This window comes from Cotesia glomerata, linkage group LG6, assembly GCF_020080835.1.
Source record: "Cotesia glomerata isolate CgM1 linkage group LG6, MPM_Cglom_v2.3, whole genome shotgun sequence".
NCBI classification, from domain to species: domain Eukaryota; kingdom Metazoa; phylum Arthropoda; class Insecta; order Hymenoptera; family Braconidae; genus Cotesia; species Cotesia glomerata.
The window spans coordinates 11,722,535-11,748,181 of record NC_058163.1 but is presented as its reverse complement, the minus strand read 5'-3'; the positions used below and the strand labels follow the sequence as shown (position 1 = coordinate 11,748,181).

General features: G+C 34.4%; 1 long non-coding RNA gene across 1 annotated transcript; it reads right to left on the bottom strand.

The window, feature by feature from the left end:
- Positions 1–16,225: 16,225 nt before the first annotated feature.
- LOC123267380 lies at positions 16,226–25,142 on the bottom strand. Its single transcript, XR_006510023.1, has 3 exons — positions 25,057–25,142; positions 20,781–20,785; positions 16,226–16,237 (listed from the first exon to the last, which is right to left on the bottom strand). It is a non-coding gene; the product is annotated as an uncharacterized LOC123267380 (long non-coding RNA).
- Between the last annotated feature and the right edge of the window lie 505 nt (positions 25,143–25,647).

Sequence of the window (25,647 nt, the reverse complement as noted above, 5' to 3'; positions counted from 1 at the left end):
GCCGAAACCGCCAGGGTAACAAAATGTCCATTAATCTATTTTTTCATTTGAACTCTTTATCAAATACTTGTATTTCCATTCGGAGATATTTTCAAAAATAGGGATTTCATTTTTTTCAGATGGCCATTAGTGCAATTGTATATTTATAATTATTTTCTTTTTTATTAATATTCATTGATATTAACATCTAATTTTACTTAAGTACTTTTATTGTTATTTTCAAAAAATCAAATGTCCATTTTTAGAAATTTCCATTTGCATTTATTCAAATGTCCATAAATACACATTTCCAATAATACAGAAGCAATACAAACAGGGATAAATTAATGCCACGCATAGTAAATAACTATCGCTAAAAAATATCAAATCCAATTTACGATAAAGATACAACCGTTACTAAATTTTTTTTAGTCTCTTAATAATATAAATTAATTTTTGACATATAACCAGATTTACGTGGACAAAACAAAATAAATAAATAAACAAATTTTGCTTATCCCTAAATTCGAATCTATTTATAACTACTTCGAAAATTTATCATAGTAAATAAGCTATTTTAGAAAAGCTGTAACGCGGGTGGTTAGCCCGGTCCAATTGGTCACCCCTTTCCTCTTTTGAAAAGGGCGCCACTGGGATTTTATACACGGTGTCCCAGAAACCGGGGTAGCATGAGAAGGGAAAGATCGGGTCGTGAGAAGTCTGGGAGAAGGCTGTAAATCAATGCTGAGAAACAATTATTAACAATAACAATGAAATTATTTATTCAATATAAACAATTAAAATTAACAAATTTTATCAACAATATTACCCTTAAAATTAACTTAAATGTGAAAACCTCTCACCTACGCAGCAACTTGCCAAAAAAAATCTTACAAACTAAACATTACTTGTCTTCTTAATCATAGATCATTACGCATCTATCATCTAAACTCCTTATTTATCTAAGACCTCGTCAATCTGACAAAATACCATATAACATCCTAATTTACCTCGTCAACCTGACGGACCACCATATAACATCATAATTTACCAATTTCCATATAAAATCGTCCTCCGACGCTAACTTAATTCCGAAAATTTTCTAATTATTCATACATCTTAATTACCAATAAACTGAATCTCAAAACTTCGTATTCTCCAAATTTACCAGAATTACGCCTAACAATTTCTTAATACAAAATTCCGACCTTCAATTTTAATTCATTAAATTCATTTTCAACTTACTTAACTAAATTTTCTACTAAAATTATCAATCAATTTATTCTACTAAACTCACTAATTTATTTCATTTCTAAATCTCCACTAAATCCACAGATTCGGTAGAATCTGGCGCCAAGTTCCGTTCAAATCTGCTGTAAACGGAGCGCCAGACTACCGACTGTGTTTACTGTAATCAGAACGGTATTTTGAGGTTGCAAAATTTTATTTAATTCTACGGTACTTTTTTTTCCTAAATTGTATATTATAACAGTAATTCATACTTTATTTGACTGTTATTAATTAATTATATTCACTTATAACAATTAATCTACTTGAAATTATTAAATTTAATCAGCACAAACTATAGCAACGCAAAAATTTCGATCCTGACTTTTTTTTCGATGGGCAAAGTGATCTGCCACAGACTAAATAATTCGAGAATGCATAGTAATCCTTCATTAGATGGGAAACTACAATTAAAAATAGATATTTCACAGCTTGCATCTACGCCCGCCAGGGTGCGCTGGAATTATTTTTACATAAACTGTAGTTTCAAGGGGATAGTTTGCTATAAAAAATGCAACCAACGCGAGATTTAATTAAGTTGGTACCAATTTTAAATTTTTATTATAATTACAAAAAATACTAAAATCCGAATAAAAACAGTTTCATTGTGCGTCATTGTGTATTTCAATTTTTTTAAATTTTGCAACCGCGCACACTAAATACGTTCCAAACTTTTTTTCTTAATTTTTAAATTTATAACAAAATTTTTTTTAATTTCCGAAAATCATAAACAATCATATCGGTTACTTGGATTTTTTAATTTTATTATTTTATATATTTTTGTAAAGAAAAAAACAAATTTTTTTTTCTTAATAGTCTTATGAACGTGGACTTGGCGCGATTTTTTTACAGTGAAACTGTTTTTGTTCGGATAATCTTTTCTAAATCCACTAAATAATTTTATTGACAAAGTTCATTACTCATCTTCTAAATTTACTAAATTTCTCAATAAGTTTATTCGCTAAATTAACTACTTTAATTAAATTTAGCCCACCGGCCTAAATTTAATTCTACCAAAAAAAACTCTTAAATTCAACTACTGTAATCCTAAAGCGTCTCAACAAAATTTTCAACCATAGAACTTTCTGGAATGACCTTCACTAACTTAATTGCACCGTTTCATTTATTATTCAGATTTTTGTCTTGCAAATTCTTAATTAAACTTAATTTATTATAGCCAAAAGGCCTATGATAAATTACCAATAAATTTTCTACTGATAAATTAATAAACAATCAATTAAATTCATTTTTCAATATAAGTTTCCAGCGACAAAACTAACTAATTGACCTTGACGAATGAATTACTTAAATCAAACCAACTAATGTAAAGTAGCTACTCGAGACAGTATATCTTTTCAAAGTTTCACCTCAATTATTTTAACCTCTTAAATAAATTAAATATCAAAATTGGCCTAAAATAATTGAAAATACCTGGACTTAATTATTGTTATTATTCAACGACGACTGCTGCTCCAGTCCAACTTGGCGGGATCATCTGCTTGGCGTATCGTCGTCTCGAACTAAGCTGTGGCCTCCGGTCAGAGTTTGTCCAATCCCAATTGACACAGAAAAATTCCTCCGTCGTTGCTCTCTATCCTCGACATCCAAAACTGCACTGTACTGATTTAAACTGGCTCAGAACAAAGGTCACTAATCTAAAAGGCAAAAGGCCACTGGCTTCCAGAAGGGAAAAAAGCCTCGATGTCTCTGTTGTCGGCCCTTTTATAACCCTCGAACTCCAGCTTTCCAACTTTCCTATTGTTACGCCCCGCTTCATTTTTCGGGGACAGTAGTGGGGACTTTTGATTTGCACGCCCGGTGACAAGTCGAAACTCTTGTCAAAAATCGAAAGGTAAGGGAAAGCCCTTACCTACCGTGCGTCAATTATGGGGTCGATAATGACCCCGGGAAGTTCGATTTTCCCTGTTACAAAACATATGAAACATTGAAAAGGCAGAACTTCAGGTCAAGACCTTTCCAACGATACCAAATTTAACTATAAAAACCCATTTTATCATATAAACTAGAAATTTTAATAGCGCGCTACGCGCTTCCGACCTTCGATTTTAATTCTTAATCCTCCTTAAATAAATTCTAAGCGATATTTCTTAATTAAATTCTGTCTCGAAAATTCCTAACTAAAATTAATTTATTATAGCCAACAGGCCTATAATAAATTACTAATAAATTCTTTACCAATAAATTAACAATTTATCCACTAAATATAAAAGTTCAGCGACAAAACTAACTACTTAACCTTGACAATAAAAACTAAAGTACGAATTCTTTAATATAAAAATGACGGCTTGAGAAATTAAATTTAATTATTTCAGCCTCTTAATTAAATCAATAATCAAATCTGGTCTACAATAATCGAAAATACCTGGAGACTCAATTATTGCTTTATTCAACGACGACTGATACTCCGATACAACTTGGCGGGCTTAGCTGCTTAGCGTCTTGTCGTCTTGAACCAGGGTGCGGCAGGGTTGTCCAATTCCAAAATTGCCCTGATAACTTCCTCTGCAGTTGCTCTTTATTGTCGACGTCCAAATTTGCACTCTATTGACTTAAACTGATCTCAACAAGGTCACTGATTCACAAGGACAAAAGGCCACTGGCTTCCAGAAGGAAAAAAGCCTCGATGTCCCTCCTGTCGGCTCTTTTATAACCCTCCAACTCCGGCTCTCGAACTTTCCTATTGTTATGCCCCGCTTTATTTTACGGGGACTGTAGTGGGGACTTTCGATTAGCACGCCCGGTGACAAGTCGAAACTACTTGTCAAAAATCGAAAGGTAAGGGAAAGCCCTGACCTACCGTGCGTTAATTAAGTGGTCGATAATGACCCCGGGGAGTTCGATTTTCCCTGTTACAATCTGATCAGACTTGCACAGTCAGAGATGTGATAATTTTTTCTTTGATGAAAAAAATTTTTTTGGTCATCACAAAATATGCAAAATTATTTTTATCATTATGTTTAAATAATTCTGAAATACAAAATTTGTTACATTTCCTATGGGATTTTTTGGTCTGCTCTGCTCCGGCCTAATATTAAAATCATTACTTATTTTATTATTTAAATAAATGTGATGTTATAATGAGATTCGGTTAAATAAATAAATTAGGACTATCAAAATATATTATAAAATCGATTTTTATATTATATTTATGATAAACTTATTTGATACGTTATGTACTTCATAGAATTTTTGTCACATAAGATAGCAGCACAGCAGGCGGTAACTTCAAAGCGCACGCATATCACCAAAGTTAAGCATTGAGCGTGGTTAGTAGTTGAATGGGTGACTATTGGTGTTACAGCTGTACAATTACATGTAATCATTTTCAACTTTCCGCTAAGAAAATCAATGATTTTCGAAAAATCGGGAAGTTATTGGTTTTACCCCGTTTTGCAAAATCGAGGTTTCAACAGATCTCGACGTTTTGGAGCCCTAAAAAACTTTCCTGACTATTTTTACGATGATGTCCGTACGTCTGTATATATATTAGAGTGTGTCATATTTAGGCGATATTTTTTTTTTACTGCTATACCAGAAAATCTGGTAGTATATAGAAAATAAAAAATTATGCCGCTGAGCTAAAAGTTTTAAGTCCAATAGCGGCTTAGCTCATCAAAAAATTCGATTTCCCATTTAAATAACACAAGAAAAATTTTTTTTTGTTTCAAGTGGACTTTTCGTTATTAAAAAAATTTTTTTTCGAAAAACCTTCTTATGGTTTTTGTAGGAAATTAAATTCTCTACAAAAATATTTCTCTGGACGAAGACTGTAGAACCACTATTTTCGAAGTTATAGCCTGTTAAACGGTAACATTTAAAAAAATACACGTTAAATTCCATATAATTTTCAATTTATTACTCTTACATGAATAATTTAATTTACTGTACATTTTTTAGTATTAAAATTTTTAATTAAAGTATTGACTCGTTTCAATATAACAGTCTAAGTCAAATTATTATTAAATAGTTATTACTATTGTGAAATAATAACACTTATGGATTGAAATCATATTTTCACGCATATTTAAAGCAATATATTCCTCAAAAATTTATCTGTTTCAAGAACAATTTTCACTCAGCTGGATAGAGGCTTCGGGACTCTGCCACATTTGTATTTTCATTGTATTAGTATACATAAAAGCATGGTATTGTGCGCCTTCAGCAATTTAGGCTCCTCGACAGGATTTAGAATTTATGAAAGATTTACTGAATTATAAAAAAATAAATAAAAATATTTCAGAAGTAGCGTCAAAAAAATTCAGTAATCACTTATGGTATTTATCTGAACAACTTATTTGTTTGTCATTATTTGATAATAATGTTAGCGCAGAAATCAAATTAAAATTAATTGAATCGATTCAGAAAAAAAAAGTCAAATTAAAGACTTTAAACGATTTAATGTAAAAAATATTAATATTAATTCCTTACTAAACAAAGAATTGTATGAATTTGCATCAGAAGAGTCGATGATTATTTTTAAAAGGTTGGAACTCCCAACTGATTTTTTAAATTTACATCCTGATCAGTGGATATCTGACAAAAGTTACAAAATGTGCCTCAAAATTTTAAAAAATTTACACGTTGTTAATGATACTGCGGAACGGGCGGTCCAATTGATGGAAGTCTACAATAAAAGCTTAACTGCTGATGAAGAGCAGAAACAGTACTTATTGCAAGTTGTAGCTATGCACAGGAAAAAATTTACAAATGCTAACAAGCAGACGTTAATGTTACCATTTTTAGATAAATGAAAAAATGAAATTTTTTGTAATTATAACGATTAATTAATAATAATTTGACTTAGATTATTATATTGAAACGAGTCAATACTTTAATTAAAAATTTTAATGCTCAAAAATGTACAATAAGATCTCGACGTTTTGGGGTCCTAGGAAGCTTCCCTGAATGTTTTCGCGATGATGTCCGTGTGTATGTATGTATGTATGTATGTATGTATGTATGTGTGTGTGTGTGTGTGTGTGTGTGTGTGTGTGTGTGTGTGTGTGTGTGTGTGTGTTTTTGTAAAGAGGTACGAAAAAAGATCTTCAAAAGACACCGGTATCGTTAACTCTGCCGCCCATCTTCCGGCAGATATCGATAGTCGGTAGTGTGGAGATTTTTACCCACTAAAAAAAACATTCCTCTTCCCCTCTCCCCTAGATGGTACGGGGAGGACTGGATTGGAACCGCGTTAGCATTACTTCAATCCAGTCGTGCTGCGTCTCACGACGCCTACTCCTGGCTACTGGTCCCTTTCTGCGATTTTGTCTTTCAGGAGGTGCTGTGCATAAACTGCAACAGCTGACCAGTTTTCCTCTTGTTTGATCATATAGGTCACCAGGCTTGAGGGGGAGAGCCTGGTGCCTATGATCTCTTCAGTGTTTCTTCTGTAGTCCTTCCATCGAGCACACTCGAAGAATGTGTGTTGGAGTCGTCGATTTTATCCGGGCAGTATTTGCACGTTGGTGTGCTGTGCAAACCCATCTTGAAAAGATAGGCATTGAACTGCCCATGTCCCGTCAATAGCTGGGTCAGGAAAAAGTCCGTATCCCCGTGCTTCCGAGAGAGCCAGACGTTGATGTTTGGGATCAGGCGCGCCGTCCATCTGCCCGTCTCTCCCGATGTCCATCGGTCCTGCCACTCTTGCTGCGTTTCCGCCTTTATCCTCGTTCTTGCGTCCTTCATGTTATCATCACTGTCTTTAGCGTCATAGAGTTTTGCTCTTTCGAACGCTAATAGGTCGATGGGCGCGGCTCCTGCAATGACCAATACAGCCGCTTCGGAAACTGTGCGGTAGGCGCAGGCAACCCTGAGAGCGCCTCGCCGCTGTACTGCTGCGATCTTTCGCCGGTAGGTCTTCTGCTTTAATATGTCTGCCCATATCTCCGCTCCATAAAGCAGTACCGAGTGGACTGCTTCTAGAAGAACTCTTCTCTTTTTTGTTCTTGGTCCCATGGTGTTGGTCATAATTCGTGCTAGGCTAGACACAGTCTTGCTGGCTTTCTTGCATGCACTGTCGAGGTGTTCACGGAAAGATAGTTTCTCGTCTATCATTACCCCTAGATACCGCAGGGCCCTTGTTGACGTCAGCGTTGTTCCTCCCATGTCCATAGCGAATGGTTTTGGAAACCATTTTTGACGGGTCAAAACGACCATCTCGGTTTTCTGTTTGGCGAGTTTCAGGTGATGCTTATCGAGCCAAGTCTCGACGGTGTCGATGGTTTCCCGAACTAGCAGTTCGGCCTCTTCCACGCTGTCCGCCACTATAGTGGCTGCAACGTCGTCTGCAAAGCCTGTTAGCTCTACTTGCTCTGGCAACGGGATTTCAAGAAGCTCGTCGTAGTCTGCGTTCCATAGATCAGGCCCCATTATTGAGCCTTGCGGCACGCCAGCCGTTATGGCGTATTCTTGTGGGCCTTCAGTAGTTTCCACTATTAGCTTTCTATCGTCAAGGTAGTTGTCGACTAGTGCCAGATTTTCTGGCTCCGCGTCAAACTTGTGCTCCAGAGCGTCTAAAATGTCTCCCCAATTTGCGCTGTTAAATGCGTTTTGACATCTAGCGTGAGGAGAAGACATACTTTACGAGCTTTGAGGCTACCAGACCATGCTTGTGTTGCTGTCTTTATGACTTTCTTGATCGCTCCGACTGTCGAATGACCTTTCCGGAAGCCATGCTGGTTGGTGGCAAAACCTCCAGCACGGTCGATGTCGTCGCGAAGTCTCCCTTGTATGAGCTTCTCGAGCAGTTTTCCAGCAATGTCTAGCATACAGAGTGGTCTAAACGACGAAGGTGTTATGGGGTTCCCTTACCTTTGTCTAAGAGAACCAATCTCTGCCGTTTCCAGACCGCGGAAAAGGTGCCAGTTGCTAAGCATGCGTTGTAGGTGTTCAGGAGTAAGTCTGGGTATTCCAGGGCTATAATCTTGATCACCGATGCCGGGATGCCATCAGGTCCAGGTGCCTTTCCTGTTTTGGGTGACTTGGCCGCGTCTTGTAGTTCCTTAGTTGTGAAGGGCGTTACTTCGTTGTTTTTAGTGTAGTGTTTCTTCTCCCGCGGCGGGTGTTTGGGGAAAAGCTCCGCTACGATGCTATCCATTAAGGCTGGAGACTTCGGCGCCTCTGGTGAAGCCTTTCCAAGTCGTTTGGCGACAATTTGGTAGGCTTTACCCCAGATGTCATTGTCGAGATCGTTGCAGATCTCTTTCCACAACTTTGCTTTACTTGCTTTGATGGCTCGATTTAGCATCTTTTTGGCCTGCTTGTACTCTTTTGAATACAAGTCCTGGCTTGGGGAGCGTTTGGCGGCTCTCGTTGCGCGGCGACGTAGTTGATGGCACATTTTGCGAAGTTCCGCTATGTCTGTTGACCACCAGTACGCCGGCCTGCGAAAACTCCGGTTTTTCAACCGCGGCATAGAGGCGTCACATGCGGCGGAAATCTCCTTCATCGTATTTAGTACTGTCCTTTCTGTCTCGCTGCAAGTATCCGGAGTCGGGTTGTTCTGAAGGGTAGACCAGCTCCGTGCAAGTGAAGCTCGCAGTGCCTCTGGATCAAGCTTCCTGACATTCCACTTTCGCTTAGAAAGGTCGTGTTGTGGTACCGGAGCAGATGCCAATCCAACGTTAAATGTCACGAACTGGTGATCACTGCCACTGTATTTTTCGGATACTGTCCAGTTTTCAATCATGTTGGCAATTTTTGGAGTCGCCAACGAAATGTCGAGGATGGACTCTTGGTACCCCGGTCTTCTGAAAGTCGTGGTGCTCCCAGTATTTAGCACTATGAGGTCGAGTCTAGCCACGACGTCAGCGACCTCGTTGCCTCTGGTGTCGGAGAAATCAGCGCCCCATTCAGCCGATTTAGCATTGAAGTCACCAGCTACGATAACTTCGCCGTCGAACTTAGTGACCGCATCTTCTATATTTGCGAGTTTCTGTCGGAACACACTAATCCCTTCGTTAGGTGAGAGATAGACGCTCATGAAGTAGGTTGTGGGGGTTTGAATCCAGACAAAACCTGCTCCACCTCCGCTGTTGTTGACGGTAACGTTCTTTGTGTTCACAATCCAAATTGCTGCCGTGCCTGTTTCGTCTGCGAACCATGTTTTACCTTCGATGTTTAGATATTGCTCGCAGATAAAGCAGACATCAATTTTATCTTCGAAAACACGCTGGCGCAGCAGGTTTTGCGCCAAGGCGCACCTATTCAGGTTGCCTTGTAGTATGCGTGTCATTTCTGACCTTTCATGGCTTCTGCAAGTGCTTTGCGGAATGCCTTACACGCTCCAGTGCCAGAAATATGGCATAGACTATCCTGGGCATCTTTGTCCGAAGCACAAAGGAAGCATTTTAACTTCTCCGTGCAGTTTACGGCCTTGTGGTTCTCTCCGCCACATTTGTAGCAGCACCTGCTTCTGTCTGGTCCCGCACACTGACGTGTTTGGTGTCCATAACCAAGACATTTAAAACAACGTGTTACTTTTACTACTGGGCGTATACGACAGTTCACCAAACCGATCCGTATACGGGCCTTGTCAAGGGCCTTAATCGCATTGGGCTCGTCTAGTTCGCAGAAGGCTGCCCGATTACCTCGTGGTGTGGGTTTTGTCAAATTTACCCGTTTGACCTCAGGTTGTCAGTGAATTCACGTTTGAGTGCTTCACGGACTTCGCTCTCGGTAGAGATTTCATCTAAGTCGAGGATCTCGATCGTTGTTGTTGGTGTTAGCGTCTTGACTGTGCCGATGTTTGCAGTGGCTGCCCTTACTGCATCGGTGAATGCCTTGCTGTCTTCGGACTTTCGAGCCATTTCAAGGAGAACGCCTCCGTGTTTCGTCTTTTTAATAGACCTTATGTCTACGCCCGTCTCGACAGGGCTTACCTTGGCCTTGATTTCCTTCAGGAGATCGGCGTATGTTCGCCCTTCAGCTGGTTGGACTAGGACAGCTTTAGTTCTTGTCTTCTTCCTCCTTGGTTTCTTGGAGCCACCGCTGTTTGGCTGGTCTTGGGCTGTAGCAGTTTGAGTCACTGGCTCCTGTTCTTTCTTTTTCTTGTTTTGCCGAGTCACTTTGGTCCAGATATCATCCCGGGCTGTCTTTTTCTGTGCTGGCTTGTCAATATCTGAGGAAGGGCTGGGCGTGGACAGCGGCCTCTTCTTGTTGCCATCTCCTTGCTGTGGTAATTTCTTAGGAGTGGTCAGAGGTGGCTGTGATTTTTTGTTCAGACTCGGAGATGTTTGAGTCGTTGACGCCGACTTCGTTGGTGATTTGTTGGCCAGCCTATATGCCGTACTAATAGACGAAACCAATTTTCTGATCTCATGGTGAAGATTCTTTTTGTCTTTTATGAAGTCGGCTAACTCATCAATCTTGTTGCCGAGCCTCTCCATTGGTGACTGTTGGCCGGTGACGGTCGGTAGAGAGTTCATTCTTCCTCGGTGGGTTTGATTAGTGGCAGGAGCAAAAGGTCCTCCACTTTTTGAAGGAATGTTGCTCAGCTGTCCGTTCTCTGCCATCTGGGCTGATTTCGTACTCCCTGTAACCTTGCTAGCATTGCTAGACAGCAGAGCCATGGGGTCTACTCCACTGTTCAAACGGTCGCTTGATAACGACAAGTTTAGGCCCGTTTGCACGCCTTCTCTCGCCGGCACTGAGGTATCCATCCTCTGTACTGTAAGTGTGTGTGTGTGTGTGTGTGTGTGTGTGTGTGTGTGTGTGTGTGTGTGTGTGTGTGTGTGTGTGTGTGTGTGTGTGTGTGTGTGTATGTATGTATGTATGTAACCCTTTTATAACTTTTGAACGGCTTGACCGATTTCATCGCGGTTGGCGCCATTCGAAAGGGTTTGATCAAACTTAGATTTTGAATACACCGATTCGGACCAGTAGATTTTGAGAAATCTTAAAAAAACTACAAAAAAAAATTTTTTGAAATGTGGTTTTTTTAGAATTACTTTTAAATGGCTTCACCGATCAATTCCAAAATCTAATCAGATCTTAAGATAAAAAAACCACGTCAATCATCTTAAGTCCGGTCAAAATCGATTGATTCGTTCGTGAGTTATCGTTGTCGAAAGAAAACCAAAAAAAGTGTTTTTTCGTAATTACTTTGAAATCTAACTATTGCATTGGTCCTCATGACGGAACTTTTGAAAAATTTTTCTATATTTCGACTCAGCTCGTCAAGCGGATTCAGAAAATGCATATGGTTCAAAAGTTTATATATTGTAACGTCCACGTTTTCAAAAATTATAATAAATAAAAAAAAAATTTATTTGTCCCCGGCTCGAAATTTGCTCGCCGGAGTCCAGGGTCATAAACGGGGATTACATTATCAATAACAAAATAATAAACGAAACACTTTATTTTAAATAAATCAAAGAAAAAAAGAAAAACCTCTTTATTGGCCTGATCATGTTAATAAACGATATAAACAATATAAACAAATTAAACAATATAAACAATATATTAAGACACTCTTTTCACACATACTCGCGATTCAAAATCGCGAACTAACTGTCAAGAGCTGGTTCCCCGCTTTCCCAGGAGACTAGCCGTCACCCCTGGGCCTAAATCTCTACCCTGAGAGCGAATGGAGAGTGTCCTCTTCGCCCCCACCTACACGGCTTATGATCACCTACCGTACCTCAGCTGAAGGCTTCGGCACAGGGAGAAGCACTTTCATCCGGTCGGTTCATGATACTTACCTGGGCCTTGGTCAGACTCCAGGTAGAGTATCATCCTCTGGAATTACTTGGTGAAGAGTATTCGCCCGAGTAATTCTCCCGAGAAAGAACTGCTTGCTTTATCGAGCCAAATTTTGGCGTTTATCATTTTTCCCCCAACTCTCTTGTAACGAAACGGAAGAGTCGTTTTAGACACCTATCCGGTGTCCTCGAACTAGCATTCAAAAATAATTATTTATTATTTTAATCGCAATTTCCTTCATTTTCTATCCATTCGTCTTGCCAAATTCTAAGTTTTTATTTTTGAAACTCAAATCTTTATTATTTTAATCGCAATTTCCTTCATTCTCTATCCATTCGTTTCGTCAAATTCACAATTCTTTATTATTTTAATCGCAATTTCCTTCATTATATATCCATTCGTTGATTTTTCCATACTAAATTGTCCTCTGGACTTATAAAATTTTCGCTTACCTAATTTATTTCTTACAAAATAATAATCGTCATTTCTTTCATTTTATATCCATTCATCACTTTCCCATACTAAATCTTGTTCGGAACTTAGAATAATTTTCCCAGTCTTTTAATTTCTTTTACAATTAATTCGTTCGGCTTGGTAATAATTTCTCACACGCTTAATTTCTTAATTTTAATCATACCTTCAGTAACAATAATATAAAATTATTAACTAAATAAATACAATAATTAAATAATAATCGCCGCACTAATAACAATAATTGTTTCTATTAATTTTTAAGTAATTAACAAAAAATAAACTAAAATACTCAAATACAAAAAGTAAAATCTGGGTCATAATATGTATGTATTTATATATATATACGATATAATCGGCATTGTCTCTTCTCTAACTTCCGTAATTCTATACGGATCTCAATAAAACGTAACATACTTATTCTTAGGACGATTTCCGAGGTTAAGTTCTAAGATGAGCCAAATCTGTCGATTAGTTGAGAAATGAGAGCAATTCAAAAATTTTCAAAAATCGCAAAAAATTTTCACTTTTACCTTATTTCCGTGCAATAACAATGGAACGCGACATCCTATCAGATTTCTGTAAATTGCATTTGAAAGCTTATTTAATAAGCTGCAATTTGTGTACTTATTTATTTCTCCAAATTAAATAGTTTAGGAATAATAGCAATTAAAAATTTTTAAAAATCGCAAAAATTTTCACTTTCACCATATTTTCGTGCAATTACAATTGAACGCGATATCTTATCAAAATTCTATAAATGGCTTCTGAAAGCTTATTAAATAAGCTTTAATTTGTGTATTTCATTATCAGTCTAGGCCAAAAATCACCTGCTTTCTCAGACAGATTTAATGAAATTTTACTTTTGCATTCGTTTTGACGGCTTTGATGTTTAATCAAACAGAAATTTATTTTTTTTTTTCGTATGCAACCCTAGTAGTATTTTTATTATTCGCCATGAAATCTACTTCCATTTCGGCTGCCGAATGGCCTTTTTTTTGTTTTAACCCGGCTCAAAAAATCTTTAAAATAAAAATTTTTCAAATTCCGTACGTGCGACAATAACTTCATCCTTTCTGATTAAAAAACAATTTGGGTTTTTATTTTCAGATGATCTGTTTTTGAGTTATCGAACCGACCGTGGAGGGGGTATTTTTTTTCTAGTGCTCTACGAGATTGTTAATAACTTTGTAATAATTAAATATTTTTTAATAAAAATTTAGGGTAATAATCTTTAATGTACCCTTAATAAAATAAAAAAAATCCGATCCCCAAATTCCTTTACTTTCCCTGTCAAAAAAATTCCCGAAAATCACCTCTTTTTTTCGATCGTCACAGTGGTGTTCCCCCTTAAAAAAACACTTTTTTTGAGAATTTTCGTTAACGGATTCTTTTCATCACATCAACTGATTTTGATGCAGTTTGCAGTGTTCGACGTCGTTTTTTTAGTTTAAGAGCTAATTAGATTTTGGAATTGATCCTTATATCTGTTTAAAAGTTATTCCAAGAAAAGATTTTTTTGAAAATTTTATTGTTGAGATTTCTCAAAATCTACTTGTCCGAATCAGTTTAAATGGTACAGAAAATCTAAGTTTAGTGAAGCCTTTTCAAACGCCGCTGAAATAGTTCAAATCGGTCAAGCCATTCAAAAGTTATGAGAGGGTTACATTCATCCACACACAGACATAATAGCATCCTTGTCAGAATAGCTTCCTCAGACCTTCAAACGTAAGAGATCTGATGAGAACTCGATTTTCAAAAACAGGGGTGAACCAATAACTTACCAATTTTTTAAAAATCATCGATTTTTATAGCGGGAAGTTAAAAAAGCAATAATTTCGACTTAGTTTTGAGGTATTAGAACTTCCTAGAACTATCATTTAAAAAAATTTTTCCCTGAAAATTTAATCAATTATCTCAACTGAATTTCCGGGTTTAGCTTGGGCTGAATCTTGATTGTTTGATCTCTTTTGAGCATCGGTTTAACCAAATCGAATCATTGGGGCAAGCCTCGCTCCAGATTTAGCCCAGTATACTATAGTAACTTCCGAAGGCTGGAGTTAATAATATCACACCATGGGTCGAAGCTTGAGCCAGACGTGACTACCCAAGACTTGGTTGACTCGGTTTAATAATACTACACCAATAAGCCAAGCCTCAGTCCGGGCTTGGCCCAATGGTTTACGTGGACTGTTACGTTTGGGCGACAATAACACAATTAATTTAATAGTTTCTTAAATTCGAAACTAATCACTGAAGATTATATGTCTCTGGAGGCGGAAACCGCGTCTGTTGGTAATTGCATACGAAAACGCGTACGCGAATTGAATGGATGCCGAATAGTTAAATTTTTCATATATTTTTTTATTTACCAGGATACAAAAGTATATACATACAAGGTATGCACCTATAGAGGTGTTACATTTAACACCTGTATATAGCCCTGTGAAAAGTTAATTAATAATAACCAAGCTTATCTTGAAACAAGTATCATTCACAAATATGTAATAAAATACAATATAATATGAAATACGTGATTTAGTGCTTACGTGTTACAATCCACTTTATAATTTTTTTCTTATTAATCTTATTTTTTAAGTTTAAAGTCTTTAATGTTTGTGGTAATTGGTTATAGTACTTAATTGCTACATACTGTGGGAGTACTTTTCCACTCTCGAAAATTTTGCGTCAACCACCGTACTCTTTGGGCCACAAAATCCCTTCCCCGGCATTCAAGGGGCTCATGACGTCACGGGACCCCAAGAACAACGCTAAGTGTTAGCAAAGGCTAGCACCCTCAAGAGTCAAGGGGCACGAGGCAGACTTTCCTCAGCCTCTGAGATACACACATCTACGGGTTACTACACTTATCATATTTTCCTTTACTTAACGTATCGTATTATTGTAACCGCGAAGTACCATCTTGACATTAATACTTATACACGAACTTAATCTATTGTATCGTTTTACTGATAACTATATTCTACGGGATTGATTAATTATTGTGAAACTTTATTAACTTCATTCGAATATTGTAAAGAGTATAGTTATAACTTGAATAAATTATTAAATTAAAGAAATAGATTACTACAATACTTAGAGTTCTTACATGATATATTTTTATTAATCTTTGGTAACTGCAAGGGCTTAGCCCTGGCTTTACCTTTGTAGTTGTTATATTCTTTTTTACAATAATAATAATGATAACATAATGATTCTACTATAAATTTTTTATCAATACCTAGTATTGAAGTATTATCATCTTTATTATCACATAGAAATCGAATTAATTTATTTTGTATTCTTGCCAGTACATTAATTGCGTTTTTATAGCTGCTCCCCCAAGAAATTATACCATAGTTGACTATACTATCAAACAGTGCATAGTATATCATCTTCAAGTTCTTTTTGTTCATTACGTTTCTTAGTTTGAAGAAAATAAATAAAAAATATCTAGTTTTTCTTACAACCTCTTTAATATGATTATACCATCTCATATGACAGTCAAAGATCAATCCCAAATATTTACAGCTATCAACTCTATTAATAACCTTATCATAAATTTTTAATACAAACTTATCTGGTATGCTATCTTTATATGAACCAAAGGTTATGTAATTTGTCTTATCTACATTTAAAGTTAAAAAGTTATTGCACATCCAATTCCCTATTTTATCGAGTTGATCAGACATTTTCAATTGTGCTTCCTTCCAGGTCTTACTCGTACACTTAATTATTGTATCATCAGCATATGCAGCCAGACAGTTTTGAGGAAGTACTTTAAACATATCATCTATCTATATATATATAAGAGATTCCCACCTATATATTGACTCATCACGATATCTCTGGAACCATAAGGCGTAGCGACTTGAAATTTGGTAGGAATATTCCTTTCGCCGAGTAGAGGTCAGCTAAGAACGGATTTTACGAAATTCCACCCACAAGGGGGGTTGCAGGGGCGTTAACAATAGAAAATTCCCATTTTTAACCTATAGCTCCTACAGACTCCTAATTTTGTATGAATTTTGTGTAAGTGATGTAAAAATAATTTATGAACGAATTTTACGATATCCCACTCCACAGAGGAGTGCGGGGATGGGTCTTAACAATGAAAATTTTAAATTTCCGAGCTGTACCTCCTATAGGCTCCAAATTTAATTTGGTATCATGTACTTGAAATGGAAATATTTACAGTCAACGCTCTCTGTATTTGACTCGCCCGTACAGGACCATTCTCTGTATTTGACTCGTCCTTGTCCATAAGAGCTGTGTAAAATCGTCAAATACAGAGGAAGAATGTGGTCAAATACAGAGAGCGGTCAAATACAGAGAGGTCCAATACAGAGAGCGTCGACTGTACAACGAAGAAAGAAATAGGCCTATGGGTATTTTGGCTAGGTAATTTATTTTTAACGTGATGGATGATAATATTTAAAATTAAAATATGTATATATATATATATATATATATATATATATATATATATATATATATATATATATATATATATATATGTATATATATATATATATATATATATATATAAGAGATTTCCACCTATATATTGATTCATCACGATATCTCTGGAACCATGAGGCGTAGAGACTTGAAATTTGGTAGGAATATTCTTTGCGCCGAGTAGAGGTCAGCTAAGAACGGATTTTACGAAATTCCACCCACAAGGGGTGTTGCGGAGGCGTCAACAATGCAAAATTCCCGTTGTTAAACTATAGCTCCTACACGCTCTAAATTTGGTAGGAATCTCCTATATGTGATGTAGAAATTATCTATGAGCGGATTTTATGATAACTCATCCCCAATAAAGATTGCGGGGTAGGGGTTAACAATGAAAATAAAAAATTTCTAAACTATAGCTCCTATAGGTTTCAAATTTGGTAGGAATCATTTATATGTGATCCAGAAATGATCTAATAGTGGATTTTATAACAACCTCCTCCAAATATGGATTGCGGTGCTAACAATGAAAATTTTAAATTTCTAAGCTAAAGCTCCCATAGGATCTAAATTTGGTAAGAATCTGCTATGTTTGAGGTAGAAATGATCTAAAAGCGTATTTAATGATAACCTACTCCAAATATGGATTTCGGGGGTGGGTGTTAACAATTACAATTTTAAATTTCCGAGCTATAGCTCCTACAGACTCCAAATTCGCCGAGAGTCTTCTATGTGTGATGTCGAAGTGATCTAAATGAGGATTTCAATAAATTCTACTTTCAATAGCGATTGCGGGGGTGAGTGTTAGAATTTTCAATTTCAATTTCCAAACTGTAACTTTTATAGACTCTAAATTTGGTAGAAATCTTCCGGTATAATTTTCCTGTCAAGTTCAGCTAAGAATGGATTTTATTAAATTCCTCCCCCAAAGGGGTTTGCGACGGTGTTAACAATGAAAAATTCCCGTTCTTAAACTATAGTTTCTATCGACTCCAAATTTGGTAGGAATCTTCTGTAAGAAATATAGAAATAATCTATAAACGAATTTTACGATATCTCACCCCACAGGGGTTGCGGGGATGGGTATAAACAATGAAAATTTTGAATTTTAAAGTTGTAGCTCTTACAGACTCCAAATTTTGTAGGAACTTTCTGTAAGTGATGGAAAAATAATTTATGAACGAATTCTACGATATTCTACCTCAAAGACAATTGCGGGGGCGTTAACAATAAAAAATTTCCGTTTGTAAACTACAGCTTCCATAGATTCCAAATTGGGTAAGAATTTTCTGTAAGAGATGTAGAAATAATATACGAACGAATTTCACGATGGTTCACCTCACAGGGGTTTGTGGGGGTAGTTGTTAACAAATAAAATGTTTATTTTCCAAGCTATAGTTCCAACAGACCCCAAATTTAGTAAGAGTCTTCTACATATAATATAGAAATTATTTAAGAACGGACTTTACAACGAATTACCTCCAATAAGGATCGCGGGGGTGAGTGTTAACAATAAAAAATCCTAATTTCCAAAATATAGCTTCTAAAAACTCTAAATTTGGTAAAAATCTTTTATTTCTCATGCAGAGATCATCTCACAATGAACTTCAATAAAGACTATTTCCGATAGGAATTGCGGGGATGGGTAATAAAATCTAAAATTTTAATTTCCAAACTGTAACTTCTACAGACTCTAAATTTGGTGAGAATCTTCGTGTATGATGTCAAGTTCAGTTAAGAATGGATTTTCTCGAATTCTAACCCTAGAAGGGATTACGGGGGTGTTAACAATGAAAATCTCTCATTTCCAAACAAAAGTTTCTATGGACTTGAAGTTTTGTTGAAACCTTTTGTTTATAATGTAGAAATTTTCTCGAATAGGATCTTATGAAATTCCTCTCCCATATAGGAGTGTGGAAGTGATAATTGTCAAAAAATTTATACTTTTCAAATACAGTTCCTACAGATATAGAATTTGATAAAATTTCAAGAGAAACAGGAACTTACGAGAATGGCCTCCAAGGCCAACGGATTTAAATATTTTCCTTTTTTAATAATTATATTTTCTCACAATAATCGTCTCTTTGGCAGCGGCATAAAAAGTCATTGTAAGGTTTCCAAAATTTAACTTTACATGTAGCTATTCACTCAACGGACTAAGAATTTTACATACATTTTATTTTTGCTGATCACATAACCCATGAATTGTTCTTATTACCGGATCGCGGGAACGTAACAGATTGAAATGAATGCATTTTCTAAGCACTTGAGATGTGAAAAAGGAATTTGGCTATTTATTCTAAGAGAATTCGTTAAAAACATGTACAAATAAGTTTCTATGAAAAATTGATGTCACGGAGGAAATTTAAATTAACGGCAAAATTCGTCACGCTTTAAGCTAGCCAAATTTCAACTTCACTTATGAGACGTGCAATTACTTTAACTGAAACTTTTAATGATCATTTCAAATTTTTTTCTTCGTTTCAGTCATTATTCATTTTTGGAAAAAAACCACTGGAATGTCATAGTGATTGCACATTAAAATTTACAATGAATATTAGCTAGAATAATCACAGGGATAAAAGGTACGGGCCAATCTGATGAAATTTGAAATCTGTACAAATCTAAACAATACTCCCATTAAATTTCAAGTCTAGATCTCTAAAAATACAATTCTATGAAGTGCCCAGCGGAGCGGGTGGGTAACAGCTAGTTTATATATATATTATGAAAAGTAGCGGTCCCAAAACTGTGCCTTGCGGTACCCCAATTTGAACTTTACATGTCTTGCTTTTTACATCCCTAAATTTAACTACTTGTTTTCTATTTGTAAGATAGTTACGTATTAAATCAACAGCAACACCTCTGATACCACATTTACACAATTTCTCCAGTAATATAGTATGATTTACGGTGTCGAAAGCTTTCGCTAAATCTAGAAAAGCTATTACTATTGAATTATTTAAGTCGAGATTCGTGTAAATAAAATTAGTGACATCTACAATCGTATCTTTTGTGCCTTTATTCTTTATGAAACCATACTGACTATTATCTTAATTAATTAATTTATGTTAAAAACATGTTGCAAAGCCTTGTGCCAAACTTTCAGTTCTTAGCGTCTCCATCTACGTATGTGCCTTGCACAAGATCGTGTCACAAAAGAAACTAACTCAAGAATTGTATATAACTTGCTCATGATATAATACATTGCTGGTTTCTGACGGAATTCTTGCTCTAGAAACTTAATTGGCTCGATAGGTTTCAAGAAATTAAAAAAATGAAGTCTTTCAAAAAGCGTTTCTTAAATATATTTCAAGTATGCTTATTGATCCCATCTAAAAGTCATTTAGCTCTTTCTTTCAAAAAACATCATAGGATGAACCAAAATTGACGAAAATTGGTTGATTCAATCGACAAATACGACAGTTCAAGAATCAAAAAACAAGTGATTGTTAAATGATTTTTAGATTCTTGAGCTCGTAAAGTTGAAAAGTGTATTCATAATTCTATATTTGAGCGTAAATAATTTTATAATAGAGCAACAGATAGACATCAGAGCTGTATGAGCTAAAAACTAACAGAAAGTTCCAATATTGGCCAACAGTATGTACTATTTTCCAGATTTTTTTACTGGACTGAGTCGTAAAATATTCTCATTTTGAACAATATTAGCTTCACGACAATAGTATGTTGTATAACTAGGGATGAAACAAGACTATTCCAGGCGGAAGAAGGAGTTGCGCCTGAGCAAAGCAAGGGCAGGCAACCACTCAAAGTCTGAAATCATGTTTCATCCCGCGTCACACACTAGATTTTCCATATAATCTGCATTAAAAGTACGAGTTTTAATTTCTGAAGCCAACCAAAACTAGAAAATTTCAGACTTATAGCGAATAAGAAATGACCGTTATAAAGGTTTTAAATAAACAAAAGATACTTTGACAGGATCGAAAACAGGGCTGCAACTTTATTCAGCGGATCGAAAACCATAGGTTTCTGCCCGCGGGAAAAAACAGTCGCATTCGTCAAGTTGAAATTGACTAGTTTCGGGTGGCTCAACAGGCATTGAAACTCGGTTTCAATACAGGTTACATATAAAAAATTTACATGATGCGTGATTGAGTTTTTTTAATGAAAAAACTTTGATAGTGTGAAGATTAATTTTCGTCGCTGTAATTCCAGAGTAAAGTTAAAGTAATTTTATAATTTTTTCTTAGCCAACAACAATTTTTGGCCTGAGTGATTGTGGTTTACAGAATATAAACCGAAAATTCGAAGACATGATTATGATCAATTTCGGTTACCAAGAACGAACAACAGTTGTGTTATGAGTGACTGGATTAAGGTTATTATAATGGAAATGTTTTTCGCTAAGCAAAAAATAGCTTGCAAGCGTCAATTTTTAGTGTGTAACAGAACCTTTTAAACACACATTTTGTAGAAGGGGTATACCTGATGAGAGGTGGAGCCCAACGCGTTTGAATTCTTAATGTAGCGGTATCGTTCAGTTAGGAGATTGGTGGGGAGTCATCTGCCTAACAAATCTACGATACAACCTAATGCACTGTACAACAGTTTGCCGGCAGACGAAATGGGTTTAAAAGAGCGGGTTTCAATTTGTTCAGAGTTTGAATTGTGCTAATTTTAGAAAAATGATTTATAGTTATTTCCCTTAATATAATTTTATTTGTGCATCACTAATTGAATCGGTCGTAGTAAGCTATTTTTGTAAATAATATGTTATCTATCATAAAATCATATTAAAAACGTTATTTACATGTGTTATGAGTTATATATATGAATAATTTTATTAATCAACAATAAACAATTCAACAGATAAGTAGATTGTTTACATTTGGTGTTTCATAATTCAAATATCATTTTAAACAATAATATAATGGTTTGTGATCATTTGTTTTTGTATGGAGAAAGCGTGTAAAGACTTTACGGATTTATAGTGGGGAATCATGTCAATATATTAATATTTTAATTACTAAAACTTATAATTATGAACTACTTCATTTGGATAAATTTACATGTATGAAATTTGTGATAATTTAAAATTGGTTTTGATTAAAAACAACGTTTTACGTCAATAACATTCCAGAAAACAAAATTTTTCGAGTGTGACATCCGCCGATGAGTTTTCAATTTTAGAGATTTTCGTTTCATTAAAAGACAAATTCACCGAAAATTTTAACTCTAAATAAGATTACTCTTTACAGTTTTTGATTTTCATAATTTTTAAATCAATTTTTTTGAATCAAATAATTTTAATTAAAGTACGAACAACATAAAAACTTAAGTTTTAGAAATCTTCAACTTTGTAATGGAACTATATACTTTTGATTATTAATAGTTATAAACTTATAAGTATGATCGAAGTGCGGAAAGCAATTGATCTGTTTTTGAGAAATGTATTGAGTCAATTCTTGAAACTTTTTCTTAATTCTGAGAACTTTTAACACAGAATAAGTTTAATTCATAATTAAATACGAAAAAAGGAAAAATGTTTGGCAATGTGTGTGTTTTATAGACTTATGGGTTTTTTTGAATACGTAATAATTTTTTCTGTGGATTTCAATCCTTCAAATCTGTTAAATTATTTACTTTTTTCTATATTCTATTGATTTGAAATCGAAACTTCGTAATCGTAGAATTCATTACTTAAAATCTATCAGCCCCCACGGAAAAAATATATATGAAAACATTGGATGTTGTTGGACAAGCAACGATTCAAAAAACTTATATCTAATTTACATTTTTTTTCGCTGAAAACGTATACTAAAATTTTTCATATGTTTTCTTAGATGGTTTTGTATATCCGTTCACATATGATAAAATATATAAATTATTGCTATCGAAAACGGACTAAAACCGGCAAGTTAACAGCTTAAGTAAGCCATTTATTGTCACCGTTTCATGAAAAATTTCAAAGTTTCATAAACGCTCGAAAAAAAAATATAAATCAGATGTATTGGCATATAAACTTTTTATATTTTAGCTTATAAGTTTTCATATGTTTGCATGAAAATTGTTTCATTAATGCTTGCATGAAATTAAATCGGAATATTGTTTAACTTCATTTAAACAGTTTTTTTTTAATTATTTCTAAAATATATTCCATCATAATATTCTATTAAATTGCTGTTTAAGTTTCTGTAAAAGTCAATGCGATATTTGGAGCAAACAGATTGAATTGTATTGATTGAAAGAAACGTGATTATTTAAAAAAAAATCCAGTAAATATTCAAAGATAGTAGTTTTAATAAAGATATCATTCATTGGTTTACAACGACAATAATGATATATTTTGTGTAAAAAATTCTCAGGCTTCAGAAAAAAATGTCAAAATTCATTCATCCATCAGTGCAAATCTAGAAACGATGTTTTTCGTATTTTTCTTGACATTATTTCTGTTCGTAAAAATTCATTAAAAAAAAAAAAAAAAAGAAAAAAAAACAATTGGCAATTGTCAAAATAAAAAAATCCATCAACATAAGATGCCACATAAAGATGTTTAATCAAAAAAGAGAATCGATATGTAAACCTCGAATTACATTAGGATTTGATTACAACATATGTCTTGTAGATAATGGCGACGGATTCGGTAAAATATATTGGAATTTTTTACATTAATTGATTCATAGATTTATTTTCAGCTTGCAAACATTTTATTTTCAATTATAATGTTGCATTTGCATGTTTGTGTAATTAATGGCTCATTATGTTGGAATTTTTCTCTTACATTTTCAAAGTACTTTTAAAAATTAGAGTATTACTTTATTTTATCCATACATTTATTGGCTTTTCTGTATTTTTGTATTGTATGGATAAACTACAATCATAAAGTCTATCTTCTCGTCCAAATTTCAAGTAATATATGAATTATTGCTTCTGATTTATGACCTAGGGCGTTTTATTTGAATCGTTAATATTTTCTTGCAGGTAAAAGTATCAGGCATTATTATGAATCGATTTGGTTATATTATTATTATCATCAATACTTTTCTGGTAGCTACCTGGTGCATAGTAATTTATGGTTGTATGTATACCTGGGAAAAAAAGATTAAACAAAGTCTGGGTAGATCTCGCTATAAATGGCTAGATCAAATATTTTAATTTTTTGAATTGTTGAATAAATTTATTGAATGCATTATTTATTAATGTGACTAGAGTTTAAGTAAATTTAATTATTTAAAAGAATCCTTCAATCGCCCCAGTAGTTGAACATTAAACTGTGACAGGCAGCAGTACTTGAACACCTCTGTACCAGAACTTGAACAATCATTTAGTATGGCTTTAGACACTTTGTGTTAAAATAAAAATAAAAGATTTTAAGCCCAAAAATAAGTATTTATTATAAATGACATTAAAGTTAGCAGTCACTTGACTATTTTTTAATTTTTTTTTAACAAATAAATAAATTTGTTCCAGAAAATTATTTTTAAAAAATTGCATTTTTAATTTTTTTAAATTTCTAAATGTCAATTTTTTTTTATAATTTTTTTGTTACTATACGATTAAATGTATTTTTTAAAACACTTAAAAATATTTATTTAACATTGAGTTAGACAGTTCAAGTACTACAGTCACGTAAAAATGAGAGACGGTATACTTGAACACACGGCGCTATGTCGTTCAACTTTTGGGTCCTACATTTGAAATTGGGAGGTATACTTGAACAGTTAAATTAAATATAAAAAAATAATTAAAACACCTTATTAACAACAGAATATTTTGCAAAATGATCTATATTTTTGATTGGTTAAGTTTTTTTGTTGAATGCTCAAATATTTTGGGTTATTTCGCCATTTTTCTATTGTGGTGGTGAGTATCATTTTCATTCAAAAATGGATACTAATCGACACTTTGAATGATCCGTCATTAGATATTGAATAAAATATAATATTTAGCTTTAACATTAAAAAATATTTCTTGTTAAGAAAAAAAATTTTTATCCCCAAATTATCGAAAAAATTGTGCTTTAATGCTCCTTAAATGTTTTTGATGTATGTAATAATTATTTAAAACAATATTTGACTAACCTAATATTTAAAATACATAATAGATATGATAATGCTAAGTGCGCAGGCGCTAGAAAAAAAATTTTTTCAAAAAAAAAAAACAATCGTTTACAAAAAAAAAAAAAAATTTACCTTAATTTTCGAATTTTTTTGTTTGTCGTTTTTTTTTATTCGAATTTACTGATGAGCCGAGGCAAATTGAGTGCAAAACAAAAAAAAATATATTTTTCATTTTTCTGAAAATTGCAACACGAAAATGGATAAAAACTTATTGCTTTAATTTTTTCAAAATTTTGATTACTCGGGGCGAAAAAACTACTGAATGGATCGATCTGAAAATTTACAGGGTTCTTAGGAGTACATTGAAGTGTGAAAATTCCTGCAATGTCTAGCTTCCTCGTCGATATTTGTTAAGATACAGTCGATCAACCAAAATAAGGGAAAAAGTCACTTTTTTCAACTTTTTTTTTTAACGCGGTACCGTACACCGATAAGATTTTTTTTTCTAATATTTTTTTATAGGATTTCATTGGGAATTTTTTCCAGTTTGCAAAACTGTCCTTCTTTTTGCTGTGCGATTATTGGTTGCAGAGATATTGATGGTTAAATACATAAACGTCCTTTTTCGTCTAATCTCGGATATCTCCGCAACAAATGGTCGTATTAAGCTAAATAAAAAATTTAATTAAAGCTAAATAAACAG